General features: G+C 37.3%; 2 long non-coding RNA genes across 7 annotated transcripts; both read left to right on the top strand.

Moving 5' to 3' along the window:
* Positions 1–1,700: 1,700 nt before the first annotated feature.
* LOC147503211 (uncharacterized) lies at positions 1,701–4,311 on the top strand. Of its 3 annotated transcripts, none has more exons than XR_015220147.1 (4): positions 1,701–1,883; positions 3,596–3,831; positions 4,098–4,157; positions 4,262–4,311. It is a non-coding gene; the product is annotated as an uncharacterized LOC147503211 (long non-coding RNA). The 3 variants fall into 3 exon arrangements; XR_015220146.1 differs by having other exon boundaries at positions 4,078–4,157; positions 4,262–4,304; XR_015220148.1 differs by having other exon boundaries at positions 4,059–4,157; positions 4,262–4,280.
* A 94-nt stretch (positions 4,312–4,405) lies between these two features.
* LOC147503210 (uncharacterized) lies at positions 4,406–6,449 on the top strand. 4 transcript variants are annotated; one of them, XR_015220144.1, is made up of 6 exons: positions 4,406–4,791; positions 4,948–5,033; positions 5,349–5,459; positions 5,790–5,882; positions 5,961–6,041; positions 6,129–6,449. It is a non-coding gene; the product is annotated as an uncharacterized LOC147503210 (long non-coding RNA). The 4 variants fall into 4 exon arrangements; XR_015220142.1 differs by having other exon boundaries at positions 4,407–5,033; XR_015220145.1 differs by lacking the exon at positions 5,349–5,459 and having other exon boundaries at positions 4,409–4,791.
* The last annotated feature ends 15,665 nt before the right edge of the window (positions 6,450–22,114 follow it).

The raw sequence follows: 22,114 nt of genomic DNA, 5'->3' as shown, positions 1-22,114 counted from the left end.
GCCAACACGCTTATAAACTGCCGCGATGGTTCAATGTCCTTGTCCTTTGGCCATCTTTCTGTTGAGGTCAATGTTTTTAAAATGATCAAACAGTTTTCTGATACAAATATCGATGGAGAGGTTAGCATGATCGAGAGCTTAGCTCATGATTATTTCAAAACCACGTTTCCGGATGACCAAATGCACAAATTCCTTTTCTTTGGAAGTTCCAACTTCAACAAGGACTCCTTGGACGTAGATGAAATTGAGGAAGATTTCCTTCATCTCTTTTGCAACTCTTCCCTGCCACCTCACGAGTCCCACCCTGCCAACATCCATTTATCTCTTGACGCTATGACGGAAGATGAATTTTTCACCCTCTATCCCAGTGATTCTTTTGACCTGCCTATTGAGGAATGTCTGACATATCTCAAGGCTTCTACTGATCTAGACCTGAGAGCTCTAGTTGACACTCATTCATCTTCTATCATCAATTTTCCCCACCTCCCACCTTTTCAAAGGAACCTGGAGTTTGAGCTTGAGTCTCTTGTTTCTTCTGTGCTTAATGATTTTCTAAATCCTCTTAATATAGAAATAATTCTCAAGAGAAAAGCACTTGACACCTTCATTTTCAGAATTTAGATAGTTCCCACCTACACCATGAATGAGTTTTGTGCTAAACCCACATTCTCATTTTTTCCATTCCTTACTTCTAAAACTAATCCATATCCAACAGATCTTCCACAAACATCCATTTTCTTATAATCATTCACTTGGACACCTTCTCGTTCAAAGATGAAAAAGAAGGTGTATGCTCGGTTACGTTTTAGATCTATCAAACTTCGCTTTCATTTCAATAAGTTGCGTCGTAGAAAATCTTGGTGTTTGATTCTGTTTAGGGGTGCATTCGATGTTATTTATTTATGGAAAGACCCACAACTCTTTAGGTTGTTGATATATGGAAAACTACAGGATATATATATATATATATCAAGTTATTTGTTAAAGTCTCGAGTATCTGACAATAAACGGCTCATTTTGTTGGTTGGTGTACTTCCTTACAATTCTATATATTGGTAAGTGCACCATTCAGGTAACCGGGCCCTCCCTATGGAGTGTGTGGCTGTAAGTACCGGATCCTAAGTCCACATTTAATATAATTTACGTTTTCCACTCTTGCATATTTTCTCGGTTTTTGAGTCATGTTCTTATATGGTGTTAATTATGTATTAATTATTTTTCCTTTTTCTTATATTAAATCTTATTCATAAAAAGTTAAAAATATCAAAACCATAAAAATAGTAATCTAGGAAGTCTCGGGAATCTGACCTTAAAAGACCCACGTTAAAACAAGTTTTCAAACTTTATTGCCAAAAATTTGTTTGGGGGTGGGGTCACTACACCATAACACTGATTTTGCAACATATAGGAAAATTGATTCCTAACACATATTCAACCGTTACAAAGCGTGTGACACATGCATTCCGTTAGAAATGTTACCAACCGTTACATATTATATAAGCAAATACTTGATTTATTTGGTCACGTTTAGATAGATATTATGTAACAGATACAGAAGCGTGACCAAATATAAAAAATAAAATAAACCTGAAAATAAAAACAAGATAAGGTGGATGGAAACTTTGAGGGAGAATGCTTTTCATTCTCTCGCTCACTGGAAAAGAAAACTTAAGACATGCCGGTCTTAGAATTTCTTTGTTGTTCTTCTTATCGATGTTGTTGCTTATTGAGGTAACCCATCATTTTGCTTTTCTCCTTCATTTTCTTCATCTTCTCTTCTCCCCATTTTATAACAGTTAGGGTTTTGGCTACGGTTTTCGATTTACGCAATCAATTACACAAATTGTTCAATCTACTCAAGGAAGGATTCTCTTTGGCCAAAGGTAACGTGCAATGCTTATCATTTAGTGAAGCCTCCTTTATGTAGGGTTTCTATTTTTCGAAAAAATGAATTAGCTTTGGCTAGACATGAAATTAGTATGGTTTTTTTCTTCTTGTTATTGGTGTAACCTGTCAAACATGGCTAAAGGTTGCATCTTTGAATGTTAGATTTCAATTCCCTTTAAATTTTCTTATGTATCAAAGACAAGGGTAAAAAATCTGCTTGTGTTGGCTTCATTCCCTTTCATTATTCGAGGGAACCTAATTACTATAGAAATTTTGTTAAATTTCCACTTCAATTTTTTTATAATCTAATTGAACTAAGTTGTATGTTGATTCTTATCTCTTTGGCTTTCGAATTATGTAAAAAAGCTTTGTTCTCAAAGTGAAGTTGTATATTTTGAAGATGGTTGATTGTTTAAATGATGGGTTACTTCACTTACTTGTGTTGATACTTAGATCTGGCATGTACGTTGTTATTGTTGGCCTTTTCCAAATGTGACTAATTTGATGAGGACCTTGTTTAAATACATGATTATTTGATTGTATAGTTTGTATGGAATTTGCTTTTATGTTACCATTTGCCCTTCTTGAGAATTGTATCTCTGTTTCCTCTATGTTAGGGTTGTTGTGCTTACCGGGAAAGTCTTGGCACTTCACCTGTCCAAATCCGAAACCACAAAGGTTCAAATAAAAGAGCAGGCAATACATGTTAATTTGAACAATATATATATAGCGTTGATGTTAATAGAATCTATTGATTTGAGGAAGACAAAAAAAAAAAAAGGAAAGGAGTTTATGCTGAGAGTGGTGAGTATGACTGAATATAGTTGTAGTTGTCTTATTTTTTTTATTGAATTAGTACTATCTTATGGGTTTACCTATTCTTGGCATTTCTCTTTTTATTGAAAGTGGTTGTACTGAGTGAATATATGACCACATGACCCAGTTTCATTCACCTACTCAATCAATCTTTATAAGCCAAGGACTCGTAAGCGAAAACTAAGTCAGCTAATTTATACACCTCCACTTTTAAAATTAAGTATAGATTTGTAGTCATTTGAAGAAATTCATTATTAGGATGCATGGATGATTTGTATGTGCTCCTTTTGGCCACTTGGTCACTTGATTGTTGTAGATATTTTGGAAAATTACTATTAATGATTGTGAACAAACAATGTTTTGACATTAAATTAGATTGTAGAATAAGAATTTTATCATTATGAAGTCGATTGGATTGAATTGAATTCGTTGATCTTGTCTTTGCACTCTTGCTATCGATTTCGGATGATAAATTTAAGTATTGAAATTATACATTATGTAGATTAGGGTAGTAAACTTGGAATAGACTTGAGATAAACACGTTATTATCTCAAGTCCAATATGTACCTTAAAAGGCTTAAATACTTGGGTGTCGATCTTGAATTTGTTTTCAGTTATTTGGCCATGAATAGATGTGAAACTAGCCTAATAAAGTGCTATTTAAAAGGATTGGGTTTTACCCAAGGAAGTCAATAAATGGATAGTAACGCATAACGAACAAAATGGTTCGGTTGGATTTTCAAGATGTCGAGTATGGGTGAGGAGAACTACCAAATGTTGTATCTTGCTAGTCAATTTAAAATGTACTCTAATTGTTGCATTTACTCCTAGTATACAATGAAATAAGAATACATGGAATGAGGTGGATTGAATTTAGTTTCTTTTTTTGCAGAGTTCTAGTTATGGCTGGAGATATCAATGAAGGAATGGTAGAGGGAAAAATTTATGTTTTGGCCTTTTAATATTTTTATGTATTGGGCTGGAGATATCAATGTCCTATTTGGTGTTTAGGTAACAGGGGCAAGCTAACGTTGAGAATGGTCCAGTGTATAATGTCTGAGTGTTAACAAGTGAAGCGTCCTTGGTGCTTTCATGAGATGCTCATGATTTCGATATGAGTCCCCTGAGGTATCTTGTATTCTTTTCGTTCATTAGTCATAGCTCGTATCCTATTTGAGGCCTCATCCTATTTACTTATTCTATTAGGGGATACATAACAGAATATTAGGGAATACATAACAGAATAATGGTTGAGAAGATTTGGAGGTTGTGCACTGAACAAAATATGGTTGATAAGTTAGACTTCTAACTTCTGTGTGAAACTGTTCACTCGAAAGAAACTGATATTTTTTTAGTTCTATGCGAACTTTTAAGGTTATTTTCACTCACTACAGAACAAAGCTGCAAGGAAGAGTTGTGCAAGAGACGCACTGGTATATGGCATCTTTAAATAGGTATGCCTTCAAAAGAATAAGAAATTAGTATTGATCTTAAATCCTTTGTGAAAAGGCATGGGAATGGCTGTTTGTATTCTGTAATTCTTATCTTTGCTTTTCAGCCTTGAATACTGATGGCAATGGCTAGAGATGGATTGCTACCATAGTTCTTATCAGATGTTAATAAAGCGCTCAAGTTAAGTGTCAAGAGTACAATATTGACCGGAATAGGTCTTTGACTCTTTGGCCTTCTTTATGGATGTTTCACAATTAGCGGGGATGGTAAGTGAACTTCATCATCATGAATCTTTTGTGTGTCTTACTGTATGTGCACATGTTTGAAATTAGGACTTGGGTACCATGTAAGATTTTTTACTTCTCTAAATTAGGCCCAAGTAAAAGTAAAATTATTATATTCTAACTTAAATCCACTGGGCCAACACACTAGGGACTGGTAGTGGTACCTACCATTAGATGGGCCAAATTGGATTTTTTGTTAGCATTTTCTAGTCTGCATTTTGATAAACTTGTTCACCACTAATCAGTTGCTCCCTTCACTCACTCCAATTCATGATATTTCGTTACCTGCTTCACTCACTCCAATTCATGATATTTCGTTACTATCAATGCCTGGAAACTTGAGTGAAATAAGGTAAACTCAACTTCTCGTTCACTTATTTTATTCCCACTTCTTATTAGTTGGCTTGATATTATGTTTAATCTCTGTGTAATGAAGGACCTTTACTCTTTCTTTTCAAATTTGTTGAATATTTATCTCGTGCCTCATGCCTGTTTTACTAATTTACAGCAAGTTGGCGGTGCTCTTATAAAGAATGACGATACCGCCTCTGAGTTGCGAGGAATTGCTCCCACCAATGATAAAAACAAGTCCAGGTTAGTGATATATCTTCTTTTGTGATAAGTGTATTGAATTAAATCCAGGTTATTATACGTAAATTCCAAGGATGTTACAAACAGAGCTATTAGTGGGGCCATATGAGATGCAATTCGCTGAAGAATGAAAGGTTGCATGATGCATTTGAGCTCATAGCCACATTATATGTTGGTCACTCAATGACGTCTTGTTTTTGTGGTTTAATTGAAAATAGAAATTATCTTTTGCTGGATACTTCTAGTACCAAAATTATTAGTATCTTAGCAACTTAGTAAGTTTGATTCAACTATCTTTGTTTTGAATATTGTTTCTAGGATCACACAGCGTAATAAAAGCAATTTACAACGGTTCTAAGTTCTTGAAGAGCTCATTTTGAATGAGTAAACACCATTTAGAAGGGACTTAGGACAGCACACAACCTTAAGGTATATTTTAGAATCTATGAAGTCGATGTATTTATATTTTAGTGCACTATTGTCCTTTTTGACGAGGACTATATATACAATGATGCCTTTATATTAATCGTATGATATGATGTACCATATTCATTTGTGTGATAGCCAACTCTTGTGTCTTATATTACGTATATGTCTTATATTACGTAAGTATTATAGAGGTGGCATGATTACAGCCCATTAAATAGCATAAAACATACCCCGCGGCGATCTTGTGTGAGTAGGGTAGAGTAATTCAACAATTGGTATCAATGCACCATCTTTTTTATTTTGTTGATCGATTTCATACTTGTCCAACAGGCAGAGGTTGGTCACAAGAAAGGCTTTGAAGATGCATTACAAAGATTTCGAGGAAAGGATGCTGATATCTCTGAAGAAGCCGCTGAGATTAGTGTATGTTGTTCATTCATAAGGTTATGAGAAAATGATTGGGAAGACATGAGATTAGACCATCTCCCTTTTTTGGTACAGGATTACACGGAAACCCTTCAACGCCTCTCAGAAGCTCGTGTATTAGACTTGTTTCAGAGGAAATATGCTCATTCCCTCCTTGTAAGACTTATGCTTTGTACAAGTTGTGGCCTGTTGACTATACATGATGTCACTACTGATCTTCTGTTTCATTCAAATTCGTTCTAGATTGGAGTTGGACTGATGGTATCTCCGCAGCTTGGAGTTGATACCGTTCCAGTCCTTGTAGGCCCTGTATCTTACTTGTTGCTCTCTAAACCTGCAAAGGGTGTAGAGAAATCATTCTCGCCTCTGTCCTTTCTGGGGAGAATCCTGCCAATTTACAAGTGTTGACAGCACCCTTGAAGTCTATATGTTGATGTTAATATATGATAGACAATCCTTTGTAGGGAAGTTGTGGCTGAATTGAAGGCACCGGTGCTTCTTCTTGGATTCAATTTGATGAACCCACTCTTGTGAAGGATCTTGATTCTCACCAACTACAAGCATTTACTCGGGGCTTACATCGAACTAGAAGCAACTTTATCCGGTCTAAATGTTCTTATTGAGACCTACTTTGTTCGATGTTCCTGAAGCATACAAGACTATCACCTCTTTGAAGGTTGTTACCGGGTTTGGATTTGATTTGGTTCATGGAGCAAAGACCCTAGATTTGATTAAAGGAGGCTTCCCATCGGGCAAATACCGCTTGTTGGCTTTGGTTGATGGAAGGAATATTTTGGCTAATAATCTCATTTGCTTCTCTTAGCACACTTCGTGCTCTTGAGGGCATTGTGGGCAAAGGTATTCCTCATTGTGTGTGCGATCACGGATATTATCTTTTATTTTGAGGAGAAGTGTTGTTTGAGTTGTTCATTTTCCTCCTGCAGATAAGCTTGTCGTTTCCACTTCAAGCTCACTTCTCCATACTGCTGTTGATCTGGTCAATGAGACTAAGTTGGACGATGAAATAATATCATGGATGGCATTTGCTGCATAGAAGGTTGTTGAAGTGAATGCTTTGGCGGGGCGCGTTATCGCCAAAAGGATGAGGTATAAAACTTATTCTGGTCACTTGCTCCAGGCATCCCCATTTAGATCTATGAGTGCCTTATCTAATGGTGTGGCATGTTTTGGTAGTTTTGTTTTCTCAATATGTATTGCTATATTTTCAGGTTTTTTTCTCTGCTAATGCTGCTGCTCAAGCTTCTAGGAAATCCTCCCCAAGGGTTAACAACGAGGCTGTGCAAAAAGTTGTAAGTGTTCAAGGATTATTTTATTTTGCTTGTATCATCATTGTACGGAAAATAAACCTGGTATTTACCCTGTTATTGTTCTCGTGGCTTGTGCAGTTTCTTTGCTTTGAAGGGTTCTGACCATCGTAGGGCTACAAATGTGAGTGCGAGGTTGGATGCTCAGCAGAAGAAGTTAAACCTTCCCATCCTTCCAACAACCACTATTGGGTCTTTCACTCAGACCGCAGATCTTAGAAGAGTACGTCGTGAATACAATGCCAGAAAGTGAGTGTGGAACAACATTTTTATAAGAATTGTTTATTGATTTGTTGTGACAAACTTAAATTTATGGTTTGACTGTATCTACTTTTTTAGGATCTTGGTTGGATGAAAAATGTATGCTATTTGATGGAATGTAGTAATTACTTTGTTAGCATCACTGTTGGTTCACTTTGAAGAGATTGTTCTTGTTGAATTGTAGTTCTCAAATCTGTTTTTAAGTGTAGATATACCAATTGTAGGGCCAGAGAAACCAATTTATTTTTTTTATACAATGGAAAATCGTTAGTAACGGATACAGAACCGTTAGTAATAGATTTTTTTTTATAGAATGAAAATTCGTTAGTAACGGATACAGAACCGTTAGCAATGGAAAATCAAAGTGACGCTTATATCCGTTACTAATAGATGATAAACAAATTTGATAACCGTTACTAATAAATTATAACGGTTATATATCCGTTACTGAAATTAATTTTAGTGACACTTTATAACCGTTAGTAAATTTTGTAACGGATAATAAGTGTTACAAATATCCGTTACTAATATTAGTCACGCTTTTGTGTCAACGAAAAATAACCGTTACTAGTATTTTTTGTAACGGATGCATATCCGTTACAAATAGGCTGTTATGGTGTAGTGGGTGTTCGTTTTTCCGTACTGGATTGTTCAACTTTCTATTTGTGTTGCTTAGGCCGTTTAATCGTATTTCAATTCGGGTTGACATTATCTATGAATTTAGATTTCATTCGTTCGCATAACTTACGTCATGCACGCACTTTGAGGCATTTTCCATCTTCTCATATGTCACCCACTGTCAGAATAGAGTGTTTTATGGATCATTGGATTGGAAATTCTCTCTTGATCATTTCCATATCTCATTTGCAAAAATCGGACCGGTAACGAAGCGGCAATTTTAGTTTGAAGTTGGGTGAAAAATCGAAAAAAAAAAATTTGAAAAACCAAATTGGGCTTGGGCCGAATCTCGTGCGCACGTGCCATGCACGTGCGTCTCCATCTTCAAACCAACAGTCGCGAGTTTGTTTTCATCACCGCCATTAACAAGCTTTAAACCTTAGCACCAAAATTTAAAAAAAAAAAAAAAAAAAAAAAAGAAAAAAAAAAAAGAAAAGAAAACCTAACTTAACCCACACCAATTTCAAACAATTTCAACCATCGAAAAGATCCAAAAAACTAAGAATTTTGAACTGCCACCACCACCACCGCGCCTCTTTCCATTCTTTTAAGTGAGTTTGATTTTAACTCCATTCCCCACCTTATTCAAACCCACAAATCCACTCAAAACTTCAATGGCTCTAAGACGAAGAATTTTCATGGAACAAGCTTTTACTGTCGCCCGCTTTACGCCGTTTTTTCGTGACGAGATGATTAGGAGGAATTGGAATTGGTTGTGGTACTCGACAGATGATTTCTACCACTCCAATTTGGTCGAACAATTCTATAAGAAGAGAGAGTTGGATAGTCATAAAATTTTCATGAAAGTGGGTGGGACTAGGAGAGCATTATCGAGAGAGAAGTTGGCTGAGATTGTAGGCATTACGCCTGAACGCCACCTCGAAGCCACCGTGCAGGAATCCTAGTATATTAGAGTTCCTGCATTGATGAAAGACACTCTCATGGAGGGTCAATACAATCCGAATTCTCATTGTGCTCGACAGTCATCTCTGCGAACCAACCAACTGGCTGTAGCTCAGTGGATTGGTAAGAATGTCATTGGGAAGGAGAAAGTGAGTGACATCGGTTTGATATGTCTGCACGTTATCTGGATATTGCAAGAGAAGAGGTATGAATTATGTATCCTCGAGTTTTTATTCTTTTTAATAAATATGATTAGCGGAGTTGGGAAGAGTATTACACCATTTCCTGCTTTAATTACGAAGATAATGTTGTCTTGGGGGGTGGAACCAAGAACTGAGCGACTATGTTGAAATTGCATTCAAATGAAGTTATTTATACGGAGTGTATCCAAAAGACTTGGATGTTGCCGGAGGATAGGGTGGTTGATTCGGATGAGGAAATGGAGGACATGGCATGTTTGGATGAAGATGCCTTGGAGAGGTGTACGTCTGATTTAGAACGCATGTCAGTGTTGCATACTGGCGTGCATTGCATTTATGCTATTTGTGAAGATGTACGGGATAAGCAGATTATAATTTGAAATAAACAAAAGAACCTTCAGACGAGTTTTGAAAACCTCGAAAAGGGTCAGGATGATCTCTTGTATAACATGGGGACACTCCTTCAGCATCACGATGCGCATTATAAAGAGATGAAAGTAGAGATGAAAGCAGCAATGGAAGCACAATGCCTGTTCTAAGTAGAGATTCTACGACGCATGCCACCCTTGGAGGTTTCTATTTCAGATGAGTCTGAGAGGCATGAGCGTCATCGTCAAAGGACGGATGGCTCAGGCCCTTTTTCATCTCATGCCCCATCTTCATCCCAGGCCCAATCTCCATCTCAGGGTCCATCTTCATCATGTGGCTAGAGTTTTCGAAAAATTTGTTGTTTCGATGTTATTTAGTTGTTTTTATTGTTTTTATTGTTTTATTAGTTCGGATATTAAGTTTTGAATTCAGTAGTTAAATTTGAATTTGGTAGTTAAATGTTGTTTGAATTTCAATTTTAATATAATGTGGTTCTTTTCAAATTGTGCATTGTTTTTATTGTTAATCCCACCTTCCCGAATTGTTTGGGGGTGGTATTATTTACTATAGCATGATTTGTTATATGATCCTCCATTTTAGAAGTTGTTTTGGAGTGATGGTTGAGAATATTGCCCATATTGGCATGCCTAGGATTAGATGTGGTGTTAGGATGAAATCTCAATGAGTTAGGCAGTTACTATCCTAAATTCAACCTAAAAGATATTGGGTTTGTTTTAGAATAGAGAATATGGGTTGCTTCCGTTTTCGGTTTCGGAAATATTTTGTTTCCGGCAATTGCCTTAAAACTTTTTGGCAACTTGCCGATTCATTTTGGAAGCTCACAACCTATATAAACTTCCTTCATTCTTCACTCACAACCCACACTACATCCCACTTTCATCTCTCACCGTTCACTCCCACATTTTCCTTCTTTTTCCTTCTCACTTCCGCATTTCAGCACCTTGGAGCGCACCTGTGCCCCAGTGGAACGCCACCTGTGCCCTAGGCACTGTCAGTCAAAATTTCTTCAGAGCATGACCCGTGCCCTACCAAGCCCAAACTTGAGCGCGACCCGCGCCCAAAACATTGAAATTCCAGTTTCATCCTGAGCACGACCCGCTCCTTACCAAGACTACACGTGAGCGGGCCCTGTGCCTAAGTGCCTGGAACTCAAAATTCACCAAGGCGCATCCTGCGCCCTACCCAGGCATAGGTTGAGCGCACCCCACGCCCTGACCCACGTGGGCACGAAAAATTCAGATTTTTTGTGGGTTGTTCCAGGATCGTTTGCAGCTATTTCAGCGAGTAGATTGGTGATGACATCCCCTCGTATCATACCGAAACAGTCTTTTGAAGACTTGTTCCAAAGTAACACCTATGGTGCGTGGTTTCACGAAGTGATCATTCTAGCAGGCTGGGAGCCACTATTGGTAAGTCCTGATGAACTTTATTCTCCCGCTCTTACATCTTATTTTTATGATAATTGTAAGTTCTTTGATAGACCAGATGAAGAACAAGTGTTCTCCATCATCATCGAGGATGAAACGATGGAAATTTCCAGGTTCTTGCTTGCCTTTGTGCTTGGACTTGCTATGCCTGCTGAAATACAAGACTCATGGGCCTATTTGGTGGATAATATGTACATGTATAACTATGAGGATTTACATGAGCATTACGGGGCATGAATATTTAGGATAGAGGACCAAGGGGATTATAACGCCTCCCTTGGTAGCCTGTCTATGAACGTGGGCACTGTTATGTTTTGGATCATGCTAAACATTAGAGGGGAATGGCGTTATTCTTCTGTGAATGATGAAACTTGTGATATTTTCCTTGCTTTAGCTGGGGGACGTACACTCTATGATATTCCCCAGACCCTAATGTCTAGTTTAGCCCAAGCCCATAGCAAGAGGCATAAGTACCTTCTTATGCCTATTTAAATTTGTCGTATTATGCTATGTTTCTTCCCTATTTTTTGTGCCCGTTTCACAGATTGGGTTGGGGTCGACATTATGAGACCAATTGTATTATTCGATCGTTCCATACAATGACTTGGCAAGGGTGGAGGATACAACCTCATCAGGTTGCACCTTACACCCCATCTGACCAAGTGGCACTTGACAGGTTAGCTATAGTAGACGATAAGTGGCGTGAAGCCTGGCAAATTACCATGGCATGGCAGGATGCAAAGGAACCTCATTTCTTTATTGAAGATGAGGAGGATGAGGTTTAAACGGGAGTTAAGGTAAGTTTTTAGTTTCAGTTAGTGTCTGCTTATGTCCCAAGCAATTTGATTCTTGTTAACCCCATAACGGGTGAAACTCATATAGAGTTGCGTCTGTTCTTCTTTTTCTATATTAGTATGTTTTAACCTTGTTTTGCAGATGTTCCAGAATTTCACGCGTTTCCATGGTATTTCTCTACCCTATTTATTTAAATACTTTGAGGACAAAGCATGCTTCTTGTTTGGGGGCATAGAAACACGTGTAATTAAGGCATCTGTTAGGATATAGATATGTACAGTATGCACTTGTTTTCTAGTAAAAATTCAAATTTTTTAAAAATATAAATAAAAAATTTATGCTATACACTTAGGAATATTGGTATTGTTTTCTTTCTCTACGCTCTGAATAATCTAGAAGTCTCACGTAGCTTTTGCATTAGAATAATTTTTAGAAACTTAGGTTAATATGTAGGTAATAATCTTTGCATCTATCTATAAATATATTACATGAGTATCTATGATTGTTTGGCAGTAAGTTTATGAAATCTAGGCTAGAGTACTTATTCTACAAATCCTGTGAGAATATAGCCTAAAGCCTTATATGAGTGAAACGTTAGAGAAATGACACAAGGGAGAAGTAAAATCCGGATAGAGAAATCACACGTCCACTTGCTTGATCACTATACCATATCCTAAGCGAGAATTTAGGCCCTCTTTGGATCGATATAGCCAGAAATTCAAACCTATGAATTATTTTCCGCTAATCACCCCTCTGAGCCTTTCTTTAACCTTTCATAAACCGCAAATCCTTTACCCTGTTACAAAAACAAAACAAAATAAAAAAAATAAAATAATAAAAAAATAAAAAATCAACCTACCAATTGTAGAATGAGTCTGAGAATAGAGATGAAGAATAGAAAAGAGAAAGACCTTTGGAATCAAGAATTTGTTAGTCACTTCAAATAAGAAAAGAAAGTTTTCATCCAAATAAAAAAAATAATAAAAGAAAATAAAGAGTTAGAACTCCAAAAATAGAATCAAAGGAGTCAAAAGCCAAAGAAAAAGAAAAATATGGCTAAGGATGGAAACAAAGTGTAGAAGCAAAAGTAAAGAACAAGGTTTTCTCTAGTTACATAATATGAAGACTCTCTTATCTTAGACTTGTCCTTTTTGAATATCCATTTCCTTCCTTCTTAAACCATCTCCTAATCCCCACAACACCTAATAAAGACCTCTAGCTCAATTAGGAATAGGTTATTGTGATAGTAAGTGGCAGATGTGTTTGATCGACTTCGGCTTCCTTGTGTGTCATTGAGATTGTAAGGTAAAGTGTGCCCACTACACACTGGAGTAGCGAAACTTGAGCAGAAAAATCCGAGTGGTTTTTGTCTTGACATTTATGTGAGGACCTACTTAAGGGCGCTTATTTCGAAGTTTTCAAAAGCGGACTGCTAGTGCATTTCATAGTATTACTCATTATATATATGTTTATTCGTAGATGATTGATTATTATGCATATATTAGCTTAGGTTTTGACTTGATTATTCTGTATTCATTGCTAGTGAGATATATAGATAATTGGGAGCATAAATAAGGAAACAATAGTTTTATTTCTTAGTCGTTGTAGTATAGATGAAGTTTGTGAGTACCTTCACTGGAAAACTCTCACGAGGCTATAACTCGTCCACTAGGGAATTCCTAGTGGTTTAAGGCCTTGTTGCATATGGTCAATGCAATCGCACTCGGTAAAACGAAATTAGTTAGAACTCCATTTTTTGTCACTTATTCTAATTTCTCATATTTGCTTGAGGACAAGCAAAATGCTATTTGAGGGTGGTTTGATAAGAGCCCAAAACTGTAGTTTTAACCCCTTAGCAATAATACTTTTAGACCAATTATGCGAGTAATAAATAAGAGTTAATACTGATTACGTGCTTTTATGTATTTCAGACATTGAAGTCAATTATGTGTAGAAATGTGTCACTTTGGCTAGATAAAGGAGCAAGGGTTGGTTGCTAAGAAGTTTTGTGATTAAAAGCCAAGATTCAAGGAGAAAAAGCCTTTGTAAAGCCTGGTCAAAGCTGAAAAGTCAAAGTCAATGCGGGCAGAAACAGCGCACAAAAGTCACTAGAACTTCCGAAGTCTGTATCTTTGGACTCAGACCTCAGAATTGCACCTACCTTATGTCAAAACGACCTTCTCGGAAAGAGCTTTCTAATGGTCCATGCCTTGACCCAATCAAAGGAGCAAAGATGGATTAAAAGTTTGCTGAAATCAAATCCGACTGGAAAGGGGTCTGTGGACTGAAGAAATTGGGCTTTGGGCTCGATTTTCTGGCCCAAAGCATGGCTCCTCAGCCCATGCACGAAAATGTGGATCTGGTCTCCTCCATTTCAATAGACAAGACTTAGCTCTTAAGATATACTTAGGTTAGGTAGCAAGTAGCCATTAGAGGATAGTTCTAGATCTAGTTTTCTTCAATTAATTAGTTTTCATACCTTGTATTAATTTAGATTATTGAATCATTGTTATTCCTTTATTAGATTAATAAAAATAGTTAGTTCTTCATAATTTTGGTTTTGATTTAGTAAATTACTTAGATTTAAATTCATATCTTAGTTGTTAATCATTTCTTAGAGTTAATTTAATTTTGAATTATTGTTTAGAATATTTATATTAATAAAGTTAGAATCTTTATATTATGTCTTGTTCAATTTCGATTGGAAATGATAGCATAATGATTATAGGCTAAACCTCCATTAAAGGGGGTTGAAGAAGCCTTGATGAAGCTTGATCTTTGTTAACTTAGAAATCGTCGTGATAATCTATTCAATTCTAGAAAGTAATTAGATCACCATGAAAATGGGTTTGGTTACTTCACATGCTAGTTATTAATTGGTAGAGATTGCCATGTATAATTAGGGATTAGAAATACCATTTTGATATGCGAAAGCATTGAAATTTGGATCACGATGAATCTTTGTTAGTTGATTAAGTCGAGTTAAGGTGGAATCAATCCCCCCTAATTCCTTATCATATAGTCAATTTAGAAATTCCGTAGTTTGAAGTATCGTATCTCGTTAGTATAATTCACATCGCAGTATAATTTCCCACCATTACTCTCATTAACTTTGGATACACCGATAGTCGTAGAAAACATTGAATGCTAAAGAACTAGGAGTGGAACGAATCTTTTACTTCACTCTATTTCGATAGATTCGAGAGTAGAAATCTTTGATAACACACACGAAAATAGTTTTAGTTTTACTTGCGTTTGAGCTTCATAATTTATTCGTAGGTGAAACTATTGTTTTACTATTATCAAAGCTCCTGTAGTCAGCTCGCTGTTCATGATCCTCATCTGCTTGGCGATGCGCATTTGATATCGCACACTCTTGTCAGTGATATGTCTACTTCGTTTGCTTGTTTTTCTGGAAATCATATTTATTTCGAGTCGGCCATTGAACGGTCCAGTACCTGGGGGATCCTGAATTGACGTGCTGATCTTCTTAGACTGTAATGCGTTCGCCTGTTTGTGTGCCACAAACTACTTCAAATACCCCCTTTCAATCAGATCTTGTAGTTCATTTTTCAAGGTCTTGCAGGCTCTGGTGCTGTGACCCATACTCTTATGGAACTTGCAGTAGGTCTTTTGGTCTCTGGTACCCAAGGAGCCTGGCTTTAGCGGAGCTGGCCATTTGAGGTAACTCTGATTTTTTATCGAGCCCAGAACCTCATCTGGCATTTTGTTCAAAGGAGCGAAGTTTCTATCCATTGAGGGAAGAGCTTCTTCAGCTCCCTTCACACGTGGCTTCTTCTGTGGTTTTCCATCTGCACTATTGGCTACATTTTGGTATTGCCCTCTGGGCATTTGTCCCTTTGATGGGGATTCGGCCCTTTGGCGACCACGATTATGGTCTCTCTTAGATTTTTGAGGGGAAGAATATCCATTCCCTTCTCGAGGAACCAGGAAGTGTCCGACTAGTCTTCTTTGCTTCCTGACGTTTGTTCAGGACATCCTCTTCCCACCCCGTATAAGTTTCAACCCTGTCAAGGAGTTCCTCTAAATTGCGGGGTGGTTTCCTGGAGAGAGATCTGAATAACGCGTTCTTTTCATCCAACCCTTGTTTGAAAGCTATTATAGCAGTCTGTTCGTCACAAGACTCTATTTGGATTGAAACTTCCATGAACCATTGCATGTAGGATCTTAATGCCTCTCCATTCTTTTTCTTGATATTGAACAATGCATCGATCCGTTTTGGCTGATGCTTGTTGTCTATGAAGGTCCTAAATAGTTATTCTGAGGACCTGATTTGACGCTCAGGTAATTTGTGGTACCACTAGAGCTTAGATCCAGACAGGGAGGCTTTGAACTCCTGACATATGACATGATCATATCTCTCATATTATCCCATAATGGCACGATACCTGAATACGTGATCCACCGGATCTGACTTGCCACTAAAGACACTGAACTTCGGTTGTCTGTAACCACGGGGATATGGTTTCCTCATCACCTGTGATACAAATGGATCTGCCTGCCCCCATGATAAGAGCCCAAAACTGTAGTTTTAACCCCTTAATAATCATACTGTTAGACCAATTATGTGAATAATAAGTAAGAGTTAATACTGATTACGTGTTTTTATGCATTTCAGGCTTCAAAGTCCATTATGTGCGTAAATGTGCCACTTTAGCGAGATAAAGGAGCAACGGTCGAGAACTTCGGAATGCCATATCTTTGGACTCAGACCTCGGAATTGGGCCTACCTTATGTCAAAACGACCGGCTCGGAAAGAGCTTTCCAATGGTCCAAGCCTTGACCCAATCAGAGGAGCAGAAGTGGACAAAAAGTCTGTGGAAGCCAACTGCAGCTGAAGGGCCTTTTGAATTTGAAAAGAATTGGGTTTTGGGCACGATTCTCACGCCCAAAACATGGCTCCAAGCCCATGCACGATTTTTGGATCTGAATGTATAAAAACAAAAGCTTAGCTCTTTGTTAATGGTAGCTAGTTAGACCTAAATTAATATATAGAATTCTAGATCTGTTTTAATTAATTAATTAAGTTTTAGTTCCATTACAATTCTTGTTTTAGATTAAATTCTTGAATGATTGTTCTTGATTGATTAGATAAATAAAATAGTTATTATTCAATTTCGTTCTTGTCATTTCCATTCTAGATCTAATTTCAATTCTTGTTATCATTCAATTCTTAGTTATTAATTAGATTTATTATTGTTTAATTAAGTAAATCTCAATTTCTTACATTATGTTTAGTTTAGATTCAATGGGAAATGTTAGTTTGATGACTCAAGGCTAAAACCTCCATTAGAGGGATTGATGAAGCCTTGATGAAAACTTAGTGGTTAGTATAGAATTGGTAGTAGAATCTATTCCACTCTAGAAGGTCGTGTTTTGCCATGAGAATGGGTGGACGACCTCACATGCTAGTTAGTGTCCGGTAGGAATGCCATGAACACTAGGGATTAGACTCGAAATTCTTGCCGTGAAAACGTAAGAATCGAGATACGACAATCTATACTAGGTTATTAAGTTGGATTCGAGGTGGATTTAATTCCCCTCTATTTCTTTATCTAGAGTCAAACAATCGTATTCCCGTAGCTTTCATAGATTAACTTTAGTTTATATTATATCTTGTTATTTAAATTAACGCGTCTTGTTAGCATAACATTTCGTAAAGCTCTCATTGACTTAAGACTGATTTCTTAAACTTAGAAGACAATCCATGCTAGGGAACTAGGAGTGGAACGAACTTCTTACTCCACTTAGTGCAATTCGCATTGAGAGTAGAAGCTTTGATAATTGAGATAGTAAAAGTTTAGTTTTAGTTTACTTACGTTTTGAATTCATCGTTCATTTCGTAGGTAAACTACTCATTTTACTTTTATCACCCCATTATAACAGATTGAACAAGAGAGTCTTGCATTTTTCTCCTCTTGCCTGTCATCCGATGCATCTGACGGATCAGGTCATTCTTTTCAGTTTCCCATGCACTTCTTTGGTAGAGAGTTTCCTGTTCTGAGGTCTTTTACGGTGTCGAGGGTCGACATCACGATCCTGGTCAGGGGACTCCAGTTCTGAGGCTGTTCCTGAGTCCTTATATGAGTTGTTGTATTCTGACTCAGATGGCTCGCATAGTAATGGATCCCCATGCCTTGGGTTCCTAGCACGACCACCTTCCAGAAGGTCGTCATCATCGAGATCGATGAGTGGCTCCTTCCCTGTGTCAGACTAGTATAAGTGCCTTAGCAGCTGTAATTCTCGCTCAAGGTTGCTTCTTTGCTGTTCTAGAGCCTGCACCGCCTGACTCGCCTGAACAGACTCTGGGTTGGTGAGGACAGCATTCTCACCAATATAACGTTCCTCCTGAGAGTTATTCCTGGGACCTGCTCTGAGGAACAACTAGTCCATCAGGGTTGGTTACAGGTCCTTGGGAGGGATCATTCTCATCGTGGTAATCGACATTCTCACCCCCTTCAGGCATCTCGTGTTCTTTTTCTCTGATGGCGACGCTGCATGTGGTAGCACCACCCTTTGTTTCTTTTGCTCCTACCATCACAACATCAGTAAGAGTTTTTAAACTAAATCAATCATTTAAAATGAATATTTACCTGCTTTCATCCGCACAGACGACGCCAAAAGATGTAGGGGAAATTCCGAGTATCCCCTGATCTTCCTCTGTGCCTTGTGATCTTGAAGCCTCTACTGAATAGAGAAGGGATAAGATGATGGTGAGTTCAGGGTTGAACCGTGTGACGGCTGCCTATGTATCTCCTTTGTTCTTAAGGAGAATCAAACCCTCTTTTGCGTAGTTCCTAAGAGTGAATCCTTATGGTTTATATAGGAAGAGCTACGAGAGTCCTAGGGTTAGGGCTGTCCCCACCGCTTGTGAGTTCCCTTCCATCTTTGGACTCTGCCTTCCTATTAGGATTCCTCTTCTTATGGAAGTCTGAATCTAGACCATATCTTATGAGAGGTAAGTTTCCTTGTTGATCATAATGTCCCATCACGTATGGGAGGATTATATCTAAAAGGTAACTCTTAAGATATGTCATCACGATTCCTTCCTTATCATCAGAGATCGTCATCTTTAGTTTCCTTCTATGTAGGAACTGTCTATATCAGTTCCTAATAACTTGGAGAACTGTCATACTTAGAGGTGGTCAGCCACGTGCCTAGCACATATCCACTAAACACTCGTGCTAAGCACGAGATCACTTATTCACGAAACTGATCTGATTGTCCTCGTCTCATTCTAGACATCTATAGCCTTAAGTTATTTCCCATACTCGTGTCATCTGTTCAATGGCAGGAAATCCTCCCTACACTCATGGTGATCTAACTACCTTCTAAAGTGTAATATTTTACTACAACTTATTCTACACTAACACATCAAGTCTTCATCAAACCTTCAATCAAACCCCTCTAATAGAGGTTTAGCTATGATTCATTAGAATATCATAATTAAAAGAATAAGAATAAGAATAAGACATAATGAAGAACCACTTTATTAATAATAACTTGAATTGAATTAATGGTGGCTAGGCTAATAAATCAATAACTTGGGTTTAAAACTAAAGAAAACTAATTATAGAAAACTTAATTAACTAAGGGTGAGATCTAAATTATTATATCTAATGGAAGGGTTAGATTATAAAGTTTAGCCTTACTTCTCTTTATATAGGAGAGGGCTAGGTTTACAATTTCATGCATGGGCTTTGGAGCTATGTTTTGGGCCATTAAATCAAGTCCAAAACCTAATTACTTAAGTCTAAAAAGGGTCTCTCTACTGGAAATTATTGCAATAGCCTTTTTGTACATTTTTACTTCTCTGATTAGATCAAGGACTAGACCATTAGAAAGCTCTTTCCACGCCGGTCATTTTGACATATAGTAGGCCCAATTCCGAGGCCTGAATCCAAAGATACGGCTTGCGGAAGTTCTGTTGACTTTTCTGCTCTATTTCTGTCTGCGTTTACTTTGACTTGTCAGCTTTGACTGGGCTTTAAAAAGGTTTTTTCTCCTTGAAACTTGGGCTTTAACCATATAACTTCTTAGCAACCAACCTTTGCTCCTTTCTCTTGCAAAAGTGACATATTTCTTCACATATTTGACTCCAAGACCTGAAATATACAAAAGTACGTAAACAGTACTAACTCTTATTTATTATACACATAATTGGTCTAAATGTAATATTATTAAGGGGTTAAAACTATAGTTTTGGGCTATTATCATATATCACCTGAAGAGACACATTTAATCATTGCAGAATTACACGAAGGAGAGTGTGGGAACCATTCAGCTGGAAGGTTATTGGCGAATAAAATCACGAGGCAAGGATATTTTTGGCCTCAAATGCACGAACCCATGGCCTTTTACGCTATGGTGAATGGAAATTGTCGGACCTCTAGCACCTGGAAGAGGGAAAAGGTGATTCATGCTTGTGGTCACAGACTGTTTCACCAAATGGGTAGAGGCCATAGCCTTACAGCACATAAAGGAGCAAGATGTGATAAAATTTCTTTTCAAAAGAGTAATATGTCGATATGGGTTGCTATATGTCATTATATCAAATAATGGGCCACAGTTCAAGGGAGGAAAGGTACAAGCTTTCTTGGAATCATACAAGGTGAAGTATTTCATGTTTGCACCATATTATGCTCAGGGTAATGGGCAAGTAGAAGCAACAAATAAAACCATTATGGATAATATCAAGAAAAAGTTGGATGACAAGGAAGGTCTCTGGGTGGATTAGTTAAATAGCGTTCTATAGGCTTATAGAACGACACCTCGAACTGCCACGGGTGAATCTCCTTTTATATTAGCTTATAGAATGGAAGCAGCCACCCCATCAGAAATGGTGGTATCGACATCCATAACCAAAGTCTTAACGACTGGCCTAAATAATGAAGTAATGGCAGCAAAAGTCCTCAATCTTGAGGAAACAAGAGACCAAGCAAGATTAAGGCTTGACACATACCATCGGCAGCTCAGAAAAGTTTTCAACAAGAAAGTGAGAGAAAGACATTTTCAAGAAGGTGATTTGGTCTTGAAAGTGGGTACTCAAGCAACTAAAAAGAAAGGGGCTGGCAAACTAGTAGCAAGTTGGGATGGGCCTTACATCATTCACAAAGTAGGAATCAATAGAGCTTACTACTTAAAAATGGCTAAAGGTGTAATATTACCAAAGCCTCAAAATATAAGTAATTTGAAAGCATTTTATCAATAAAGAATATTTTGAGTATCATCATGTGTTTTTTTCTCAAAAGTTATACATTCAATAAAAAGATTGTTATTTCCAAAAGCAATATCTATGCAAATATCACAGATGCTCGTATTTCTAGAATTATATATTGATAGTAGGTCAATCAAAAACCCTGGTGATCTGTAGATCCTCATCTCGATACTAGGTCAAACCTAAACCCTGGTGATCTGTAGATCCTCATCTCGATACCAGGTTAAAAAATCTAGTTCTTGACAACAATGTCGAGTTCGGGTAAAAAAATCCAGTTCTTGGCAGAAATGTCGAGTTCGGGTAAAAAATCTAGTTCTTGGCAGCAATATGAGTTCGGGTAAAAAAATCCTGTTCTTGGCAGCAATGTCAAGTTCGGGTAAAAAAATCCAGTTCTTGGCAGAGATGTCGAGTTTGGGTAAAAAATTCAGTTCTTGGCAGAAATGTCGAGTTCGGGTAAAAAAATCTAGTTCTTGGTAGCAATGCGAGTTCGGGTAAAAAATCCAGTTCTTGGCAGCAATGTCGAGTTCGGGTAAAAAAATCCAGTTCTTGGCAGCAATGTCAAGTTCGGGTAAAAAAATTCTGGTATTGACAGGAGAATCGATATCAGGTCAAAATCGTGATAAGAATCCTGGTATTGGTAGAGATGTCGATATCAGGTCAAGATTGTGAGAAAAATCCTGGTATTGGCAAAGATATCGATATCAGGTCAAGATCGTTATGAATTTTTTTGCATATATAGTATCGTATGCTCGATACCAAGTCAAAATAAAAAGAGGGAGACGCCTAAAGTATGTCACAATAAGGAATACTTTTCTATCTTATTTTTCAGTTCCAAATATATCAGGGGAATAGTATTGAAATTCAATTTTGTTCTTTTTATTGTAATGAAAGCTTGATGGTGAAGCAATAGTAGGCGGATAATAATTCATTAAAATAAGAAAAACATAGGCCAAACAAGGCTGTTACATGTTAAAGGAAACACTAAAATAACATAAAGAAAAACATTAATCTT

Source organism: Coptis chinensis, chromosome 4 (genome assembly GCF_015680905.1).
Source record: "Coptis chinensis isolate HL-2020 chromosome 4, ASM1568090v1, whole genome shotgun sequence".
Lineage (NCBI taxonomy): Eukaryota > Viridiplantae > Streptophyta > Magnoliopsida > Ranunculales > Ranunculaceae > Coptis > Coptis chinensis.
This window is presented reverse-complemented; position numbering and strand designations above follow the sequence as displayed.